General features: G+C 41.9%; 1 protein-coding gene across 2 annotated transcripts in view; it reads right to left on the bottom strand.

Annotated features, from left to right (window-relative positions):
* Positions 1-17,785, bottom strand: part of LOC126187550 (nuclear transcription factor Y subunit beta) — a 107,012-nt gene that overhangs the window by 24,749 nt on the left and 64,478 nt on the right. The window lies entirely within an intron of this gene.

The following is a 17,785-nucleotide window of genomic DNA, read 5'->3' as shown; positions in this document are numbered from 1 at the left end:
CTTTCACTTACTTCATATGGAGCCTCTAGTGCCTTTTCACTTGATCAGTCCTTACAAAAACGTATGCCGAGTTGCTGAAGCCCTTATGTATGAATGCTGTCTCTTTTGCTCTGTGGGGATATTGTACAGGTTTTAGATGATTCATATACTGTTTCAGTTGTGACACAATTTGAGGTAAGTCTGCATCCCTTACAGTGCCATACTCTTGGGGGGGGATAGAGAAAATCATCTGGTATCCTGAAGAGTGAGCTGTAAACTATTTCTGCAGCTTTAGCATTAGTGTTCTCTCTAATGGAGCACTGAAGACTGAAAAGGATTACAGGTATTATTTGAGTCCATTTAGCAGTTGCAAGAGCACGGATCACTGCTTTAAGTGTTTGATAAAATCTTTCAATTTTTCCATTTGATTGAGGGTGATATGCTGTAGTTTGGGTTTGATTGCAACCACTTATTTTTGATAGTGCTTGAAATAGCTCAAAGTTAACTGTTTTCCATTGTCAGTCAATACTTGGTATGGCATTCCGAATCTAGTTATTCAATAATTTAAAAATGCCCTCACTACTGCTTCGACTTTTATGTCTCTAACAAATACTACATCTAGCCAATGTGTAACTATATTGATGCTCGTTACACCATAAATATATTCATCAGAAGGAGGCACTGCTCATATGAAGTCAAGGTGATTTATTTTGAAGCGTTCATCACTACTGGGAAAGTTTCCTAATAGCACTTTTAACAGGTTGTGATACTTTGTTTTTCTGACAAGCAGTACATGTTTTCATCTAATTTTGGACATCCTTTTTTGTACTGATACACATAAAGTGTGACAATGTTGTTAAACAGTATACCTACAGGCTTCAGGAATGTAAGGGCGAGTAATTTGTATCTCCATGTGTCGATGGTATTTTAATTCAAGTGACGTATGACGACTGGACTGTAGTTGATGAAGATCATCATCGTCGTCGTCGTCGTCTACTTGTTCTTCAGTTATATCTTCATAGCTAATTGGAACTAATTCTTCAAGCCTTTATAAGCTATCAGCAACAACATTTCCTTTACCAGATATATGTTGCAGATCTGTAGTAAACTTAAGAACATACTGGAGTTAACTTAATTGGACTGGCATTGCTTTCTCATTCTTTTGCTTAAATACACACATTACAAGAGCACGGTCAGTATAAATAAGGAAGTCTCTTCCTTCCAACAAGTATCTGACATATTTGACAGCCATGTATATACTAAGCAGCTCTCTGTCATATGTGGGATACTACTTCGTGTCATTGTGAACTTTTTTGGGGAAAAATTCACATTGTCCTCCACTGTTTATCTTGCCAATGTTGCTGTGCAGTACCTAATGCAAAATCTGATGAATCCACAAATAACGTGGGTTCATTACATGAACCGGGGAATGTCAAAAGTATTGTATTTGCAAAATATTTGCATTTGTGGCAAGAAGTAGTTACTTCCTTCATCCACTCAAAATGCCTTTGGCAATTTTTAATTGTACCTTTTAAGTAAATCATTCAGCAAAACTTGGTTTTCAGCAGTATGTTTCGAACATCGACAACAGAAACTGATGATCCCTAATAATGCTCCAAGTTCAAAATAAATCACCTTGACTTCATATGAGCAGTGCCTCCTCCTGATCATTTGTAGTTCGTTACTGTTGCTACCCTTCCTGGATCTGGCTTCATTCCTGCAGGTGTAGCTAAATATCCCAAGAATGTTAGACCTTCTACACCAAATACTGAGTTTCCAATATCTATTACAAAACCATGCTAATTCATCTGTTTAATGGGTGAATTTAGTTGCTCAACATGTTGCTCTGGACATTCTGATGCTATCAAAATATCATCCAAATATGGGAAGCAAAAATCCAATTCTCTTAAAATTTCATGTATAAACCTCTGAAATGTGCTAGGTACATTATGAAGTCTGAATGCCATATAATTAAATGCATAAAGACAAAAGGTACAATAATAGCCAATTTTTGTTTATTAATCATTGGCTAATGGAATTTGGTAAAACTCTTTCAGTAGGTTAATCTTTGAGGATAGCTTTTTTCTTTTGAAGCATAAAATTTACATCAACAACTTGTGGAACTGGATAGCAGTCTGACAGTGTCCAGTCATTCAGATGGTGACGATCTCCCCAAACTCGCCACTGACCATTTGGTTTCTTAACAAGGTTTAGTGGACTAGCCCATAGCACTTGTGATGGATGTATAATAGCATTATTTAACAGAAACTGAAATTCTTTTGTAGCAATTTGCAATTTATGTAGGTGCAATCTATGAGCCTTACACTGGTGGACCACTAGACATAGTGATGTAATGTTGCATTATGTGCTTCAACACCTTTGGTATGTATGGCTTTGTTAGTTCAGGAAATTTCTCCTAAAGGGACCTACCGCACTGGGATGCCACAGCAGCTCTAATGGCAGATGCCAGACAGAAGCTTGGGACACAATGGAGCCTCCCACACCTGACACCTACCCGAGTGTGGCAGCTCTGTAGGCAGAGTGGCCATCATGCAGTTCTGCTGGCAAGCCTGGCAGCACTGCCAGTTAAACACACACCTGCTTATGGCCACTCCTGCACCAGGACGCTAGTAGACCTGCCTAGTGCTACCTGCCGCTCATCCGTACTTAGTTATTTGCTCATGTGAGTGCTAGGGAGAGTTTTTACACCAAATCTTTTATCTGCAAGATTCGGATAAGATCAGCTACTTGGGACACTATCTCAGGACTACTCAAAATGCGAACTGGGAAAAAATGTTTAATAATGCACCTTCAGGATTCCAGCTGGCTGGATCTTTTGGAAATTATTGATCCTCAATTTACTCATAGGCTGTTCCTGATGCTCCACATCAATGACAAGAAGTTCCTACCAGACAAAGCATATTTTACTATGCGGGCTATGGAAGAACCTAATTCCAGATCGAAATAGCACAGATACATCTCCTGCGGCAGAAAGTGATGCTAAAGGGTCCAAAACATCAGACACACTAGAATTATTTTAAGAGATAAGATATGTAAACAAATGAGACAAGTTTCCTACATTTTGTCTAAAATATTTGAAGAGTGAATTTCAGTTTATAATAACAGACGACACAAACAAAAACTGAAAAAAAAAAATTCCATGTATACTTTACAGCAAAAACTAAAATGGTAAATATCACTGCAAACAACAAATTATTACCTACCGATTAGGAAGGTCACAAGAATCTATTTCCTCTGGTGAGATTACGTTAATTAAAACAGTGCCCTTTTTCGTCAGTTAAACTCGGGAGACCTCCACTAACTTGTCAAAAGAACGTACTGACATTCTCAAGAAATTGGAAAATGTAGCACTGTAATTTGTTAAACCATTACACAGTAAGTAAAAAAAAAATCATTTATGTCACAACCAGCAATGAAGGGATGTACTCAGAATGTGTTTTTCTACATTCCCTTTTTATTTCGAACTTGCACACAAAGCTACCAGCTCTTCTACTGAGTGGATACTGAAGGTTACTTTTCTGGCATGTTTGCTGGCATCTTGTACTGCCAGACCTGAGTGCTGCAAGCAGAGCGGCAGCAGACCTGCTATGGTGTCCCCAGGTGATAGAGCCCTAAGTTTGGAAAACAGACATCTTGCACAGAGTGAGCTTACTGATGATTTTTTACCATTGACAGTAGAAGTAGAAGTAGAAGCAGAGCAAAATTTGACAAAAACAGTAAATATTGCTATTGCCATTTCTTAAATTTGGCACATGCATATAAGCCTGAAAAATATGTTCAGCCTTGTCAGTGGCCAAATAAGCAAAACTTTTAGGGTAGATAACCACCAGCTGAGTGTTCTACCCCAGTACCCACACTAAGTTGCCAATATTGCCTATTTGTTAAAGATCAAAATGGTGGAAGATATTTTCTGCTGAAGTGTAAAGGTGATGTTATCTATCAACTTTTTATTTTTGAGACCATCAAGTAATGATGAAGGAAATCAACCTCCAACACATCTTTTGATACATCTGTTACAACAAAGGGCCATTTAACATTGTTTCTGAGTGCTAAATCAATGGCTAACAGATTTGTACCACAAGTTTTTATCTCCGACCTATTTGCAGCATGAAGATTCAAGTCTGAGGATTTAACTTTCTAGTCTTTTGAAGCTGGTGTAACACACACATCTGCTTCACTACCTGTCAGAAAGTATCTTCCGCCATTTCAATCTTTAACAAGTAAGCAATATCGGCAGCTCACTGCAGGTACTGGGGTAGAACACTCAGCCGCTGTTGTGTCTAAACCTTCTGGTTTTGCTTATTTGGTCACCGACAAGCCTGAATACATTTTTTAGGCTTATGGCCATGTGCCAAATTTAAAATGATAATAGCAATATTTACCATTTTTATTGAATTTTGTTCTGTTTCTACTTCTACTGTGCAATCATTGGCTACTTGGCTTTCAGAGCATCTTAATCTCAGTTTCCAATTCTTCAATTCCTAAAAGAAGTTCTTGTGAACTGATTCGGTTGGAGATGTTGATGAAATGGACTGAACTGATGCAATTTGAACCTCCCAACAAAGTGCATTTCAACCATATGACCTGCCATTTGAGCAGTCTTATCCACTGTTTTGTCAGATATAACCAAAATATTTTGAATGCTCCTAGGAAGTTTGTCAAGCCAAAATGTTTTTAAGATCTTGTCTGACACATCAGTATTGGCACAGCCCCGCATTTGTCTTAATAACAGGCTAAGCTTCGTATCATCCAGTTCTAAACCACTCAAGAGATTTTTAAGTTTTTGGTCTTCACTTTCTTTAAATATAGTCAAAATTCATTTTTCACAAGAGAGAATTTTTGTTCTCATCACTTGTAACTAGATCCCATATATTTTGAACAGATTTTGTCTCCAGATGAGTGAGCAAATAGTTAAATTTAGTTGCTCTGTACCTATAACAGCTATTGAAATTGCACTACAGCTTTACGATAACAGATGTCTGGCTCCTCCATCCTAAGCAGTGGTAGCTTAATGTTCACCTTATCAATTTCTAGCTTACATTCAGGATTATTCCCCTCATATCCATTTGCTGTTGACATTTTGCATATTTCTTAAACACAGTAAGCGATGAATTCAAGCTCTAAAAAAATCACATTTAAAATCTCACCACAAATCAAGTTGCAAATGTTGTCATCTCAACAATCACATTTAGTTCATCGTCTCAGTCTTTTCTTATCTCTTGGCATCCAGCAAAGAACTCCCTTGGTCCATCTACCATCCATTTTGCGTAACTACCTGCCCTCTTCCATTTTCGCTGTGATTATAATCACATCGTGCACTCCAGTTTGTTTCTGGATTCATTTTCTTTGTTATCCTATTTATCCTCCTAATTCCCAATATGCAAAGCATCATAGCTCTGTGCAGCTCTCAGTTTTAGAATGGTTTTTACATAAGAGCCCCATGTTTCAGTGCTATACGTAAAAACTTATAGTACATGCAATTTGTGTATTTTACATTTTAAAATTTTGGTAGCTTAGTTTTTAAAACTATTTTACCAAAACAACTCCTAGCCATTTGTAGTCTTCTGGTTATTTCTTTTTCTGTCCATCCAGTTACTGTCCTCATCTACCATAGACACAAAAGCGACACCTAGTTATGTGCCTTTGTTGCTAATTTTGCCCATTTCCAGCATGATAATTACAAATTATTTTATTCTTATGATAATGGATTTTCAAAACTATTTCCAAGCTTCATACAGTAAGTTTCCTCATTTATTATTCAAGATACCTGCACAAGAGGCAAATTACACAACTTCAGAAGTAAAATGGAGATGGATCAGATGAGTTCCTTTAACATATACTGACTTTTATTCTGCTCTGAGGTTATAGATCTGGAGACCACTTCCAGACCTGCTGTGAATAGTTTTGGAAGCATGGAACTGCTCTGCCTCACTCTTGTTTCAATTTCCATAAACTTCAGTTTTGACATTAAAAAAAAGAAAGCAAAATCCTTGCTTCTGAGGCTCTTTAGGTGTGGTGAGTTGTTGCTGGACTACTAAGGATGATCTTACATGAACTGGACATAGCTGAGTACTGAACGGAGTGAAAATAAACTATCCCAAGGAAGATTTCTGCAATACAGACTATAAGACATATTTCTTTGTTTACAGTGCTCATTTAAAAAGTTAACTCATAACAACAATGAGGTAGTTAGAGATGGTGCACAAACTCACTAGTTGTATGTACAGTACACCAGCGGCAAGAGAATACCTTCACTGCATGATAGCAATGGTAGTGTTACTGATTACAGTGCCACTAAAGCAGAGTTAAAACACAGTTTTCCAGTAGTATTTTGGAACATATACTGTGTTTGATCATTATGAGTCACACAAAATTTTTAAGGCTTTCGTGGCCACTTGTTGACAAACTGCCTATTTGCTTCTGTCTCGGGTTCTTCGGCTGATGTTCGTCTGATGATTTTATTGACATTTCGCCAGCACGAGTGGCTGGCATTGTCAAAACTTCATCCTCCATTGCTGGTGGTGAACTGGAGCCAAGATCGCAGCCGCAGACTATATGTACCTGGCGCGCTAACGTCCGAGGGCTTCTCCGCAGTCATTTCTGGAGTTCAGTGGAGAACCGAGACGAATCTATATTGGAAAATTATAGTGACAGCAACTATTTCAGGTCCCTGCAATACCTCTAACTGGACCTGTGGTATGGGTAAACACCAGGGAGTGAACACATACGGTTGTCCAAAGGGTACATTTGAGAGGAGGGAGGTGAAAGTCCCTACAAAGAATTTCTAAACTAATAGCAATTTGAAAGCCCACTCTGTGTCATTCGGCATGAGTAAGTATCTCATAATGTGGATGATTAGGGAATTGGTGGATGGTAACTGCAACTGGTGACATCAATATTGTATATGTCAGGCCCTAGCTTCCACTACAAGACTGCCAAATGCTGAGGTGCTAAGGGAAAACCACACAGGGAATTGCTGCAAGTTCCACCAACAGCACAGAAGGAGGAAGTTTGTAACTGTACTAAAATGTAGCAATGTGATTTGCTTGTGAACTTGAGGCTTTCTTCAAGAAACAGCTTGGTTCAGCACTTCACTTCTCCCTACTGGAGAACCTCTCCCAGTAGCTAGGATGGAGGTAATGAGCGTGAGTGTCAGTTCTTTATCATAGTAGATGATACATCACCAAGGTTCCTACAGTGCCACACACTGCAAGCTGCCAAGAGCTGCTTCACTTGCATTTATAGCCCTCATGAGCCCTTGTGACTGTTGAGATAATGTACCAGAAAAAAGTTCCTCAGTATGCACGCTATATCTTCACTTAAAGAAAAGAGCTTTCCTTTACCAGTAGGTAGGTTTACATTCCACCCTGGTAACAGACATTTGGCTCACTAGATATCATAAATCTTTAATGTCTAAAATTGTTCTTTTTGTTAGTTAAATATTATTCTTTTCAAATATTATGAACTACAGTAGGTGCATCTGAAGTGAAGGCTTATTTAATAATTTTATTTCAATTTAAATAATGTATAACGATGCTTTGTTTAATGAATTATGAGACAATTTCTGGCCACTACTTACCATCAAAAGATGAAACGTGTAGCACAGTCAATACACACATGTAAAAGTGATACACATCCTAGCTTTTAGAACTAATAGTTATTCCATCTGGGAGGGGGGAAGGAGGGAGGGGGGGCAGAGGGGGGGAGAGATAGAGAGAGAGAGAGAGAGAGAGAGAGAGAGAGAGAGAGAGAGAGAGAGACAGACAGAGAGAGAGAGAGAGAGAGGGGGGGGGGGGTGTTGAGGAAGGTTAAAAGGGAAGAGCAGGTCACTCATACCTCAGGAGCAGATGTACCCACCAGCAGTGAGGTCGATGGTTGTGGTCTTCAGTCCTGAGACTGGTTTGATGCAGCTCTCCATGCTACTCTATCCTGTGCAAGCTTCTTCATCTCCAAGTACCTACTGCAGCCTACATCCTTCTGAATCTGCTTAGTGTATTAATCTCTTGGTCTCCCTCTACGATTTTTACCCTCCACGCTGCCCTCCAATGCTAAATTTGTGAACCCTTGATGCCTCAGACCATGTCCTACCAACCGGCCCCTTCCTCTTGTCAAGTTGTTTCAAAAACTCCTCTTCTCCCCAATTCTATTCAATACCTCCTCATTAGTTATGTGATCTGCCCAACTAATCTTCAGTATTCTTCTGTAGCACCACATTTCGAAAGCTTCTATTCTCTTCTTCTCCAAACTATTTATTCTCCATGTTTCACTTCTACACATGGCTACACTCCATACAAATACTTTCAGAAACGACTTCCTGATACTTAAATCTACACTCGATGTTAACAAATTTATCTTCTTCAGAAAAGCTTTCCTTGCCATTGCCAGTCTACATTTTATATCCTCTCTACTCCGACCATTGTCAGTTACATTGCTCCCCAAATAGCAAAACACCTTTACTACTTTAAGTGTCTCATTTCCTAATCTAATTCCCTCAGCATCACCCGATTTAATTCGACTACATTCCATTATCCTCGTTTTGCTTTTGTTGATGTTCATCTTATATCCTCCTTTCAAGACACCATCCATTCCATTCAACTGCTCTTCCAAGTCCTTTGCTGTCTCAGACAGAATTACAATGTCATCGGCGAACCTCAAAGTTTTTATTTCTTCTCCATGGATTTTAATTCCTACTCTGAATTTTTCTTTTCTTTCTTTTACTGCTTGCTCAATATACAGATTGAATAACATCGGGGAGAGGCTACAACCCTGTCTCACTCCCTTCTCAACCACTGCTTCCCTTTCATGCCCCTCTACTCTTATAACTGCCATCTGGTTTATGTACAAATTGTAAATAGCCTTTCGCTCCCTGTATTTTACCCCAGCCACCTTTAGAATTTGAAAGAGAGTATTCCAGTCAACACTGTCAAAAGCTTTCTCTAAATCTACAAATGCTACAAACGTAGGTTTGCCTTTCCTTAATCTTTCTTCTAAGATAAGTGGTAAGGTCAGTATTGCCTCACGTGTTCCAACATTTCTACGGAATCCAAACTGATCTTCCCCGAGGTCAGCTTCTACCAATTTTTCCATTCGTCTAAAGAATTCACATTAGTATTTTGCAGCTGTGATTTATTAAACTGATAGTTCGGTAATTTTCACATCTGTCAACACCTGCATTCTTTGGGATTGGAATTATTATATTCTTCTTGAAGTCTGAGGGTATTTCGCTTGTCTCATACATCTTGCTCACCAGATGGTAGAGTTTTGTCAGGACTGGCTCTCCCAAGGCCGTCAGTAGTTCTAATGGAATGTTGTGTACTCCGGGGTCTTGTTTCGGCTTAGGTCTTTCAGTGCTCTGTCAAACTCTTCACGCAGTATCATATCTCCCATTTCATCTTCATCTTCATCCTCTCCCATTTCCATAACATTGTCCTCAAGTACATCGCCCTTGTATAGACCCTCTCTACACTCATTCCACCTTTCTGCTTTCCCTTCTTTGCTTAGAACTGGGTTTCCATCTGAGCTTTTGACATTCATACAAGTGGTTCTCTTTTCTCCAAAGGTCTCTTTAATTTTCCTGTATGCAGTATCTATCTTACCCCTAGTGAAATAAGCCTCTACATCCTTACATTTGTCCTCTAGCCATGCCTGCTTAGCCATCTTGCACTTCCTGTTGAAGTCATTTTTGAGACGTTTGTATTCCTTTTTGCCTGCTTCATTTACTGCATTTTTGTATTTTCTCCTTTCATTAATTAAATTCAATATCTCTTCTGTTACCCAAGGATTTCTATTAGCCCTTATCTTTTTACCTACTTGATCCTCTGCTACCTTCACTATTTCATCTCTCAAAGCTACCTATTCTTCTTCTACTGTATTTCTTTCCCCCATTCTTGTCAATCATTCCCTAATGCTCTTTCTGAAGCTCTCTACAACCTCTGGTTCTTTTGGTTTATCTAGGTCCCATCTCCTCAATTTCCCACCTTTTTGCAATTTCTTCAGTTTTACTGTACAGTTCATAACCAATAGATTGTGGTGAGAGTCCACATCTGCCCCTGAAAATGTCTTACAATTTAAAACTTGGTTCCTGAATCTCTGTCTTACCATTATATAATCTATCTGATACCTTTCAGCATCTCCAGGTTCCTTCCATGTATACAACCTTCTTTTATGATTCTTGAACCAAGTGTTAGCTATGATTAAGTTATGCTCTGTGCAAAATTCTACCAGACGGCTTCCTCTTTCATTTCTTACCCCCAATCCATATTCACCTACTATGTTTCCTTCGCTCCCTTTTCCTACTCTCAAATTCCAGTCACCCATGACTATTAAATTTTCGTCTCCCTTCACTACCTGAATAATTTCTTTTATCTCATCATACATTTCATCAATTTCTTTATCTGCAGAGCTAGTTGGCATATAAACTTGTACTACAGTAGTAGGCATGGGCTTCGTGTCTATCTTGGCACAATAATGCTTTCACTATGCTGTTACCTTACCCGCACTCCTATTTGTTTATTCGTTATTAAACCGACTCCTGCATTACGCCTATTTGATTTTGTATTTATAACCCTGTATTCACCTGACCAAAAGTCTTGTTCCTCCTGCCACCGAACTACACTAATTCCCACTATATCTAACTTCAACCTATCCATTTCCCTTTTTAAATTTTCTAACCTACCTGCCCGATTATGGGATCTGACATTCCACGCTCCGATCCATAGAATTACAGTTTTATTTCTCCTGATAACAACAGATTAAGGGGAAGAAAAACGCACAAAAGCAGTAATGAAACAGGTTGGTTGGTTTAATGATCAATGGGACCAAACTACAAGCTCATCTGTCCCCTCTCCTTACCTGGAACAGGCAAATCAGCAAAACTACATACCAAAGAAGGGCCAAGTGTATGAAATCCAAGGTTTACCACAGGTCAACAAAGCCTAGAGAAAGGAACAAAGACAACGAGGGGGGAGGGGGGGAGAGCGGCGAGATGTCCCATCCAGGGAGCAGAGAGAGGCCCCCAAAGGCAGAAAATGCAATGGGAAACATAACCACCCACCACACACCAGAGGCACCCCACCCATGAATACCCAAAACCCTAACAACATGAACAGGGTGCGAGGAGCATAGGAGAACTGAGGAAGGACACCAAGTCAAATAAAACATGTGAGAAGGGGGAAGAAGAGTAAAAGAGCGTGTGGGGTGGGGGTTTGGTCGGACCAACAAGCCCAGACAGCTGCTGCCATTTGGAGCAGAGGCGGCAACAGGGCATAATGCCAATTTATCATTGAGCTGACAACACTGAGATACCTCCCTTACTGAGAGTGGTAAAAAACTTTCTTCGTGAATAAAACATAAAATCATGTGTCAGCCACTGAGGCATCATCTGCTAACACCAAGGGTGGCAAGTCAGGAAGATTAAATATAAGTCCAACACAGGGCAGCTAGGTGAGGACAGTCCAGCAAGATGGTGGACCACCATCAAATGGTCACTACAACAACAGTGGGGTGGTTCCTTGCTATGGAGGAGATGACTGAGTCAGCCAAGTAAGACAATGCAAAGCTGGCGAAGGACAATGTACTCCTTGCAAGACGCTTGCATGGAGGATCTCCACAAATTTGTGCTTTCGTTTATTACCTGTAGTTTGTTCGGTGAAGTCAGAGTATGCCATTCTGTATTCCAAATCCTTAGAACTTGCCAGTGATATACTGTTCAAAAGTCTGATTCCAGAATACTGATCTCAATAGGTGGCTTTGCAAGTCAACTTGGCCAGCCTGTCAGCAAGTTAATTCCCCAGGAACCAAATGTGACCTGGGATCCACAGAAAGACCACCGAGCTTCCAAATTGTTTGAGGATGAAAAGGGAACCCTGGACAGTCAGGACCAAGGGATGGTGGGGTAACACTGGCTGATATCTTGTAAGGTGCTCAAAGAGTCACTACACAAGAGGAAGGACCCATGGTGCAGAAACAGATGGGGTAAAGAGCACGAGAGATGCCAGCAAGACCAGCAACCATAAAGCCATGAGTATAAGCTACTTCTGAACCCCAAAATGTGTCAAGAATAGAGAAGAACTGATGGTGGAGGGCTTCAGGCTTGCAGTGTATGCGAGGTCAGGAAGCTAGAGGTCAGGAAAGAGAGAGAGAGAGAGAGAGAGAGAGAGAGATAGACCAGATGCAGATGGTGATAACACTAGACCTGGGCTGCCACTGGGGGACGTGAATCTCCATATATGGAAAGAGGAGACGTAGTTCAGGTGCTCCAGGGAGCAGCAGACGTGTAACACAAAAGTGATCAACTGTTGTTGATGCAAAGCCTGCAATCGTCGAACATATCACTCTGCTAGGAAGATGATCATAGGGCTAGTCCAGAAGAACCAGTTGCCAGTTTTACACCACAATGGTGTATGAGGTAAAGCAATAATCTAGACAGGACTAAACCAACGCGGTGTCGAGCTATGTAAGTAGAGCAGTCCACATCCCAGTTGGTGTTGCTGAGGCATCAAAGAGCACTGAGGTATGACCAATGCACCAACTTAAGTTGCCATAGAAGGGGATAAGCCATGTCAACCAGGTATCAGCAATCACTCTCCAAAAATGATGAGAGTGCACCACATTGAGGGACTGGCCATAAAGCTACAGATTTGGATGGGGATGTACTGTACGAGGTGCGGCTAGAAAAAAACCGGACTGATGTTGGAAAAAACATTTATTTACAATTATTTACAATTTCGTGTTATCTCCTTCAATGTACTCTCCTCCTCGGTCTCTACACCGCTCCATACGAATTTTCCAGTGTTCATAGCAATGCTGCAGATCATTTTCGGTAAGTCCATATATTACTTCCGTCGCTTTTTCTTTTACTTCTTCAACAGTCTCAAATCTAGTTCCTTTCAAAGCTGACTTGACTTTAGGGAAAAGAAAAAAGTCACAGGGGGCCAAATCAGGTGAGTAGGGTGGATGATCTAAGATGGGAATGTTGTGTTTTGCCAAAAACGTCTTCACTGACAACGCACTGTGAGATGGGGCATTGTTTGGTGAAGGATCCATGACTTTTTTCTCCACAAATCGTTCCGTTTTCTCCGTACTCGCTCACGTAGGGTAGCCAGGACGCTAATGTAGTAATGCTGATTCACTGTTTGTCCCTCTGGTACCCAATCAATGTGCACAATCCCTTTGATGTCAAAAAAAAAAAAAACAATCATCATTGCCTTGAATTTCGATTTCGACACTCGTGCTTTTTTTTGTCATGGAGAACCAGGAGTTTTCCAATGCATCGATTGGCGTTTAGTTTCGGGATCGTAAGTAAAAAACTACGATTCATCGCAAGTAATAACATTTTGTAAGAAGGTGGGATCACTTTCAATGTTTTCCAGGATGTCAGAACAAATCATTCTTCGGCGTTCCTTCTGTTCAATTGTGAGACACTTTGGAACCATTTTTGAACACACTTTGTTCATGTTGAAACTTTCACGAAGAATCTGCCTAACACTTTCCTTGTCAACTCCTGTTAACTCAGACACTGCTCTGATTGTTAAACGGCGATCTTGTCGAACAAGTTTACTGATTTTTTCAATGTTTGCATCAGTTTTTGCTGACAATGGTCTGCCAGTGCGAGTGTCATCACTGGTGTCTTCGCGGCCATCTTTAAATCGTTTAAACCACTCAAACACTTGTGTTCGCGATAAACAATCATCGCCGTACACTTGTTGTAACATTACAAATGTTTCACTTGCAGATTTTCCTAGTTTGAAACAAAATTTGATGTTAACACGCTGTTCTTTCTGTACACTCAACATTTTCCGACGCACAGACAAAACGTCAACTACTTAAAACAGACGCCACGGGCAGACTGAGTGCAGGAGGCAGATGAAACTCGAGCAGTAGGTGGAGCGAGAGTCACGTGACAGGCCGCGCGACTTTCAGCCTTATTGCATTCGTTTTATTGTTTCACCAGTACTAGTCCGGTTTTTTTCTAGCCACACCTCGTATAGCGACAACAAAAACGCGAAACACAGGTCTTGGCAGCCGAAAAATGGAACCCACGAGTGAGAGCTTAAGACTGCACATGGTGTATTGCTCCCTGCAGACTGCATTCAGCAATGTTGATTGTGGACACACAAAATAGTGCAAAAATCATCAACATACAAAGATGGGGTCACCGTAGGTCCTGCAGCCACCACAAGACTACTTATAGACAGTTTTGATTGACGTACAATCAAACCAGAGGTGTGCGGAACCCCATTCTCTTCCAGATAAAAACTGGGAGCAGACCACGGAGGCCTCACTCATTAAGGTGACAAGGATATGATGGCGCCATGTGGTATCATGAGTTTTATGCAGATTTGGGGGGGAGGGGGGGGGGGGGGGGGGAAGAGACTGCAATAAGGTGCTACAAGCAGTGTGTAGGTGGTGATATAAGTGCTTCATGTCACAGCAGTAAACCATAACTTTCACTTTTTCAAGAAGGGTATTCTCACTCTAGAGTCAGGATGCAAGTGCCGGTATCAACGCGATTGTCCTTAGGACCTCTCTGGACGAAATGAACACTGTCATGCCATCATATTAAATGACTGGTGAGGACTTATGTCCTCCGGGGTGTCTCCTAAGTGCTCTCAAACACAAAGGGAAGTCAAATGTCTGGTATAACAGGTTTTAATCAGTAAGGAACCATATGACCATATGGTATCTTACTGAGTGAGTTAACTTCACCAAAATTATATTTGTAAAAGAAAAAAAATAATAGTTTGGTAAATTGCAAAAGACTTATCGCCTGTCCTGGAACAAACCAAGTAACGAGGAAAGGGTTTCGCCCCAAGCCAACAGGACTGGCTGTTATCCCAGAGGGGTGACCAGGGCCAAGGATGCAAAAGTAGAAGCAGAGAGATAACTGTTCCTTTTTGAAGAAACAGCCGAGGAAGAGTATCCAGAAGTATCGACCATAGTATACTTCATGTGCAGACTGTACAACCTGGTACCACACAATCCAATCAGAGACTCACCCTGTGACAGCCACCTAGCCATGGCAAGAGCTACCTGGCACAACGGTCGTTGCCGGGATTTCCAATACCCAAAAGCAACATAGCTCACACTTGGGAAACAAAATTTAGAAAGGGAGATCAAACCCAAGGGAGACCACAACAAGCTGAAAAAATGGCGAACCGAGTATTCCCCAAGGTGTAGAGTCACTAGCCTACTTATGTACTCATTCAATTTAGTGATGGTATGTCTACTTGAAATGCTGTTCAACTGACACTAGTTAGCTGATAAACAACACAAGTGGTTCCATTGGTTGCTCTTGGTTTGATATTGTAGTATCTTCCACAGGTATGGCTGGAGTAGGTGATACGGGGCACAGAACTGCAATGTCTCAGCAGAGGATTTGAGGGTAATCAATCTGAAGGTTGTACCAGATTGCCAAGCCATTGTAGTAGATGTTGGTGAAAAAGCCCTAAGGGCAATTTGGGAACAGATCCTGAAATTGTACCTTGGGTTCTTATAGGAAGGTTGGTTTAAAGGCGGGAGAAGGGACCAAACTACGAGGTCATCATTCCCTTATTCCTAATAAAACAAGGCCTCAAGGGTGAGAATAAAACGGATGAAACATAACACAAAACAGAAAGAAAGGAAAATTCACAAGAACGAAGGGAAGGCAAAAACACTTAAAGGAACAAAAGAGGACAAGAAAACAACAGAGAGATGCTAGAAACAGAGGGGAGTAAAACATAAAAGCAGATTACAGCGGCTGGCCATCCACGAGAATAAAAAGGGAAAGCCAGCCACTCTGCAACACATTAAAATCTTCACCCTAAAAGCACTATGGTGGAGGACATGGAGGGACAAAGGACATGCGCTAAAACTTAGATAGACATACAAAACCCACTCTCATGGATAAAACGTAAAACTAAAGCTGCTGTTGAGGCATTGTCACCCAACACTGAAGGCAGGGTGCTGGGAAAGTTAAAAGTCTGCCACAGAGCAGCAAAAAGTGGGCAGTCCAGCAAGAAGTGGACGACTATCATTTGGGAGCCACAGCGACACTTAGGTGGGTCCTCACAACGGAATAGGTAACCATGCGATAGCTATGTATGGCCAATGCGGAGCCGGCAGAGGACAACTCATTCCCTGTGAGAGGCCTGCATGGAAGACTTCCACACATTCACAGTCTCCTTAATGACACACAGTTTGCTGTCCGTGCTGTTATGCCATTCCGTCTCCCAAAGCTGGAAAACCTTGCGGTGGAAGACAGACCGCAGATCAGCTTCGGAGACGCCTATCTCCAGAAGCGGTTTTGGCGTCGCCTGTTTGGCCAGCCTGTCGACAAGTTTGTTGCCGGGGATTCCGATGTGTCCTGGGATCCACACAAACACCACGGAATGGCGGGACTGGTCCAGGGCATAGATGGACTCCTGAATGGACGCTACCAGAGGGTGGCAAGGGTAGCACTGGTTGATAGCTTGTAGGCTGCTCAATGAGTCACTACACATGAGAAATGACTCGCAAGGGCATGAGTGGATGTACTCAAGAGCACGAGATATGACCGCAAGCTCTGCAGTGAAAACAATGCAGCCAAATGGCAAGGACTGCTGTTCAACATATCCTCCATGAACATATGCAAAATCCTACGTGACCATCAGCCATTGAGCTGTTGGTGTACACCACTTCAGAGCCCCGGAACACGTCAAGATTCAAGAGGAAGTAACAGCGGAGAGCGGTGGGTTTAATGGAGTCCTTAGGGCCATGAAAAAGATCCAGGCAAAGCTGAGGCTGAGGCGTACGTGAATGGACCGCAAGTAGAGGTGGTAAAGGGAAGGACTCCAGTTCGGAGAGAAGGGACCGCACGCGAACCACAATCGTTAACACCGATCTGGGCCGCCGATGCGGGAGATGGACTGCCACGGGCGGGAAAAGGAGACGGTAATTCGGATGCTCAGGGGATCTATGAATGTGTGCTGTGTAATTGGCAAGCAGTTGCGCACGTCTGATCTGCAGTGGAGGGACACCAGCCTCCACCAGTACGCTGGTCACCCGACGCATTATAAAAGCTCCTGTCGCTAATCAAACCCCACAGTGGTGCACAGGGTCGAGTAACGTAATGCTGAAGGTGCTCCCAAACCATAAACCACACTCCCATAGTCAATTCGGGATTGGACAAGGGCTCTGTAGAGCTGCTGCAGCGTACAGCGATCTGCACCCCAATTGGTGTTGCTCAGGCAACGGAGGGCATTGAGGTGCTGCCAGCACTTCTGCTTAAGCTGACGAAGATGAGGGAGCCAAGTCAATCGAGCGTCGAAAACCAGTCCCAGGAATTGATACGTCTCCATTACAGTGAGAGGGTCGTCATTAAGGTAAAGTGTAGGTTCCGGGTGAATGGTACGACGCCGACACAAGTGCATGACACACGACTTTGCAGCTGAAAACTGGAAGCCGTGGGCCCATGACTGGGCCTTGTGGATGGCTCCCTGGAGGCGCCGCTCAGCAACAACAGTACTGGAGCAGCAGTACGAAATGCAGAAGTCGTCTGCATACAGAGAAGGTGAGACGGAGGGGCCAACAGCTGCTGCTAGACCGTTAATGACCACTAAAAATAGAGAGACACTCAATACAGAGCCCTGCGGGACTCCATTCTCCTGGATATGGATGGAACTATGGGAGTTACCAACTTGGACATGGAAAGTATGGAATGACAGGAAGTTTTGGATAAAAATCTGGAGTGGTCCCTGGAGACCCCACTCATAAAATGTGGCAAGGGTATGATGTCGCCAAGTCGTGTCGTATGCTTTACGCAAGT

This window comes from Schistocerca cancellata, chromosome 5, assembly GCF_023864275.1.
Source record: "Schistocerca cancellata isolate TAMUIC-IGC-003103 chromosome 5, iqSchCanc2.1, whole genome shotgun sequence".
Taxonomy (NCBI): domain Eukaryota; kingdom Metazoa; phylum Arthropoda; class Insecta; order Orthoptera; family Acrididae; genus Schistocerca; species Schistocerca cancellata.
The sequence above is the reverse complement of the archived record's forward strand: the minus strand, read 5'-3'. Positions and strand labels throughout refer to the sequence as shown.